At 46.1% G+C, this 6000-nt stretch overlaps 1 protein-coding gene across 1 annotated transcript in view; it reads right to left on the bottom strand.

Moving 5' to 3' along the window:
* Positions 1-4626, bottom strand: part of LOC123775138 (uncharacterized) — a 78066-nt gene extending 73440 nt beyond the window's left edge. Inside the window, exon 1 of the mRNA XM_069319178.1 lies at positions 4269-4626. The gene's annotated coding sequence lies outside the window, so the exon portion shown is untranslated. The remainder of the gene's footprint in view (positions 1-4268) is intronic.
* Between the last annotated feature and the right edge of the window lie 1374 nt (positions 4627-6000).

Raw genomic sequence — 6000 nt, forward strand, 5'->3', positions numbered from 1 at the left:
AACATTACCGTAAACGGGTAATGCAACACACCAACGCACAAACATTACCGTAAACGGGTAATGCAACACACCAACGCACAAACATTACCGTAAACGGGTAATGCAACACACCAACGCACAAACATTACCGTAAACGGGTAATGCAACACACCAACGCACAAACATTACCGTAAACGGGTAATGCAACACACCAACGCACAAACATTACCGTAAACGGGTAATGCAACACACCAACGCACAAACATTACCGTAAACGGGTAATGCAACACACCAACGCACAAACATTACCGTAAACGGGTAATGCAACACACCAACGCACAAACATTACCGTAAACGGGTAATGCAACACACCAACGCACAAACATTACCGTAAACGGGTAATGCAACACACCAACGCACAAACATTACCGTAAACGGGTAATGCAACACACCAACGCACAAACATTACCGTAAACGGGTAATGCAACACACCAACGCACAAACATTACCGTAAACGGGTAATGCAACACACCAACGCACAAACATTACCGTAAACGGGTAATGCAACACACCAACGCACAAACATTACCGTAAACGGGTAATGCAACACACCAACGCACAAACTTCCGTGAGCATATTCCAGTAAGCTAATGCAACTAATTAGGACTAAGTCTTAAAGCAATATTATTTAAGGTGAGAGCAAAGTAGATTAGAGCCTTTACCTGTTGGGCTTAAACTTAAACTTGTTCTAGTGCCTTCGGAACCCTAAAAACTTAAGCTCTTCCAATCTTATTTTTATTTGCAATTATGATAGACTGATTAACAATTTAAATTAAGTATTAACACTGGTTTCTTCTTTTGACGGACATGGGAATTCCACCTTGCAGCTTAAATTTTGTATTTAATGGTAAGTCCTTCAGTAGGCTATAATTTAATATAGCAGTTACTCTAGTATATATATAAATTCTTTTTTCCCTCTTCACGTTCCAGGTGTGGGCAGTATCGTGTAACAAGCCAGTTAACTTAATTGCACGGTTTTTTCTTATACAAAAGGTTTTGAGATATATACAAGAGTTGTTACATTCTTGTACAGCCACTAGTACGCGTAGCGTTTCGGGCAAGTCCTTAATCCTATGGTCCCTGGAATACGATCCCCTGCCGCGAAGAATCGTTTTTTCATCCAAGTACACATTTTACTGTTGCGTTAAACAGAGGTTACAGTTAAGGAATTGCGCCCAGTAAATCCTCCCCGGCCAGGATACGAACCCATGACATAGCGCTCGCGGAACGCCAGGCGAATGTTGTTTTGGTTTTAAGCAATCACGTAATTTGAATACGATTTCTTTTTTAACACTTACACTTATAATAATGTTGATAAATCTTTCTCATAGATTGGAAGGAGAGCACACTACAGACCTGAGTACCTTTTCATATTTGTAAGTAAAGATGAAGGAAAATTTGGATTATATTTTCTTCAATCTTACTTAAAATTTTCCAGTTTGTGAATGAGGTATATAAATAACACTAGACAGAAAGAGAGATTCATTTTTTTCGACTCAAAACTCTAACAGCCATTTGTTGGACCGTTCCGTCAGTTTGTCCAGGTCATCATGAAGCCTCATTCCGTCTTCCTTTGCCTTAATCCTTCTCATAATTTTGGCATCGTCAGCAAACAATGAGAGGAATGAGTCTATACCCTCTGGAAGATCATTTACGAATATTAGAAACAGGAAAGGTCCGATTACAGAACCCTGTGGGACTCCGCTGGTGACGTCATGCCATTCTGAGGTCTCACCACCCTCCCCCACAGTAACTCTCTGCTTCCTATTGCTTAGGTACTCCTTTATCCACTGGAGCACCCTATCAGTTACCCTTGCGTGTTTCTCCAACTTATGCACCAGCCTCTTATGGGGAAATGTGTCATATGCTTTCCAAGAATTTAAGAAAATGCAGTCTGCCCAACCTTCACTTTCTTGCTTAATCTTTGTCACCTGGTTATAGAATTCTATAAAACCTGTGAGGCAAGATTTGCTATCCCTGAACCCACGTTGGTGGTGTGTCACAAAGTTCCTTCTCTCCAGATGTGCTACTAGTTTTTTGTCACAATCTTCTCCATCACCCTGCATGGTATACAAGTTAGGAAAACTAGCCTATAGTTCAGTGCCTCTTGTCTGTCACCCTTTTTGTATATTGGGACTATATTAGCTGTCTTCCATATTTCTGGTAGATCTCCAGTGACCTACTATACACCATTGGAGTGGCAAGCAAGGTGCTTCTGCAATCTCTACATGGTGAGATTCCGTCTGGATCAACAGCATTTCTCACGTCCAGATCCAACAGATGCTTTTTGACATCATCTCTGGTAATTTCGAACCCTTCCAAGACGACTGTATGAGTTTTCTTCTTTTGAAGAGGTCTGAAGAGGAGTGAGGTCTAGCTCTTTATATGCCCCGCCTACTAGCTTGGTACCCGTTTAAAGTAAACTACTGAGGCTTTCAAATTATTTGTCAAATCGGGTCTTAAAGTTGTGGATGGAGGTGTCTTCAGTAACTTGCTCTTTTAGAGAATTCCACTTGTTGACAACCCGTAAAGGGTATGAGTACTTTCCTAAGTCCCTTCTTACTTCCTTAGGTAAGCTGATGTGTGCTTCCATCTTCCACCTGTGTCCTCTTGTCCTGCTTCCTCTCTATCTGAAGAGGCTATCCTTGTCCACATTATGTATCCCCCCTCGGTATTTTGTAAGTTGTGATCATCTCCCCACTGTTCCTTCTATCATCTAGGGTTGCGATATTTAGTTTCATTAACCCATGTTCGTAGCTTAACCCTCTTAGTTCTGGCACCAAGCTTGTAGCAAACCTCTGTACTTATTACATATTGGTTTTATGCTTTACAAGGTGGGGATGCCATGTTGGTGATGCGGATTCCAATATTGTGACGAACGTCGTGTAGATTGCTTTGAAGGAGTTCTGATTCAGGTTTCTAAACGATGTTCTTAAATTTGCTTGAAACTTGCCTCCAGCTTGAAACTCCTCTCTGACTGTGACTCTCTGTTGTCTGTCCTTTAGGTACTCCCTTACACAGTTCAGTATTGTTGTAACACCCATGGACCCCCCCCCCCCCCCCCGAGAGTTCACAATTAGAGAAGCCTTCTCCATGAGGTCAGCCCAGATGACCTCCGGATTATCTTGAATGTTGATTAAAAATTCCTGGGTTAGTCTTAGTCAGCTAGTTTCAAGTATGTAATATTTCATGATACTCTTGTCAAAAATTGCAATGGAATTAGACCCCAGATTCTTATGTGTAAACATCCATGGATCTCCCCCTTTTAGCCAGGTCAAAGGTCAGTCACACACGTAATTAATAATTCCTCTCTTGAACAGTGTATGGTGAATGTCAAACAAGCTTGATGGAAAAATTCTTGAGTGTTTGTGCACGTGTGGCCGACCTCTTACATTTTTGGTGTAGGTAGCAACAGCAAATCTCCCCCTGCCCCCCTTTTGGGGTGTATATATTGGTCCTGTAGAGACTTAGAGACAAAGTGCCAGAAACCAGGGTCCAGAGTGGGTCTGTGAGAACATCGCACAGCCAGGGAGGGACAGTGAATCCACCGGAGGGAGAGACAGAGGACTTAAGGCAAAGTGTGATCTCTGAGGGTTTTGTTCCATGTCTAAATTTCTTAACTATTGGCCAGTGTTAGAGTAGGATTTATAGTGGTGATAACCATAATTTTGTTCTCAATAAACTCGTGTTAAATTTCCCGTCTGTGTCAATTGTTGAATCCTCTTAGCCTTTTGGATATAGTGGGCTGACAACCGTCCCATACTTAATGACAGTTATAGAAAGTACTCCCCAAGTCAAGCAATGCTTCTTGCCTCATTGCTTGATATAGTCTCAATGGACAAGGTAGATGGTAGCAGCGTAGTTAATCCTGTGTAGCATTTCCCTGGCAGTGCACCTTTGGTTCCAGTTACTCAGGATATATATCCGTGTAACCATTAGTGTTACAATATTTGTGTTTCATTATTAGATCATATTATATAGTGGGTATTACGTTAAATATAAATACAGTCTTTCAAAAGCAAAGTGTTATCAAGTGCAAACGATAGGAAGTGTTACTCAGTATAAGAAGTAGGGTTATATTATTTAGTTTATATTATATAGTAGGTGTTACATTGTCCCAGTTATCCCAGCCTGTCTCTCCAACTTGTACAAGTCTCACGTATAGGGAACAGTGTCAATTGCCTTTTGACAGAGTAGAGAAATAGTGTACTTAACTAGGGGGTACTCACCTATATATGCGTGCTGTGAGCGAGTGAGGGGGAGGGGAATCCCCTTGGGTAGAGGACGGGTTCTCACCGCCTCGGTCCCAGACCACCAGGAGCGACACTCCGACCTCCAGGATGGTGGTGGTGGTGGTGGTGGGTGCTGGGGGGGCAGGCACGTGGGTGTTCCACCTGAAACACCCCCACCCCCCAACCACCGGCTGACTCCTCACCTTGGCGGCCTGCCAGACGCTGGCCACCTGCCACCTGTTGGCTGGGACGGAGTTTTTCGTTTGGCGGGTCGTGACTGTGGGCCACAGGCAGCGCTGCTCTCCTACTGCCCACTCTCTCTGCCTGTGGGCGCCCCTCACGCCCCTTACGCCCACACACGCCCATACCCCTTACGCCTATACACACACGCCCCTCACACACCCATACACACACACACGCCCCTCACACACCCATACACACACACGCCCCTCACACCCATACACACACACGCCCCTCACACCCATACACACACACGTCCCTCACACACACACGTTCCTCACACACCCATACACACACACACACACCCTCACACCCATACACACACACACCCTCACACCCATACACACACACACACGTCCCTCACACCCATACACACACACGCCCCTCACACCCATACACACACACGTCCCTCACACACCCATACACACACACACCCTCACACCCATACACACACACGCCCCTCACACCCATACACACACACGTCCCTCACACACCCATACACACACACACCCTCACACCCATACACACACACACCCTCACACCCATACACACACACACACGCCCCTCACACCCATACACACACACGCCCCTCACACACCCATACACACACACACACGCCCCTCACACCCATACACACACACACACGCCCCTCACCCATACACACACACACACACACCCTCACACCCATACACACACACACCCTCACACCCATACACACACACACACGTCCCTCACACCCATACACACACACGCCCCTCACACCCATACACACACACACACGCCCCTCACCCATACACACACACACACACCCTCACACCCATACACACACACCCTCACACCCATACACACACACACACACACCCTCACACCCATACACACACACACACACCCCTCACACCCATACACACACACACACACCCCTCACACCCATACACACACACACCCTCACACCCATACACACACACACACACCCTCACACCCATACACACACACACACACCCCTCACACCCATACACACACACACACACCCCTCACACCCATACACACACACACCCTCACACCCATACACACACACACACGTCCCTCACACCCATACACACACACACGTCCCTCACACCCATACACACACACGCCCCTCACCCATACACAAACACACACGCCCTCACACCCATACACACACACACACACGTCCCTCACACCCATACACACACACACACACACACCCATACACACACACGCCCCTCACCCATACACACACACGTCCCTCACACCCATACACAAACACACACACCCTCACACCCATACACACACACACACACACACACCCATACACACACACGCCCCTCACACACCCATACACACACACACACACACCCATACACACACACGCCCCTCACCCATACACACACACGCCCCTCACACCCATACACACACACGCCCCTCACACCCATACACACACACGCCCCTCACACACCCATACACACACACG

This window comes from Procambarus clarkii, chromosome 92 (genome assembly GCF_040958095.1).
Source record: "Procambarus clarkii isolate CNS0578487 chromosome 92, FALCON_Pclarkii_2.0, whole genome shotgun sequence".
Classification (NCBI taxonomy): Eukaryota; Metazoa; Arthropoda; class Malacostraca; order Decapoda; family Cambaridae; genus Procambarus; species Procambarus clarkii.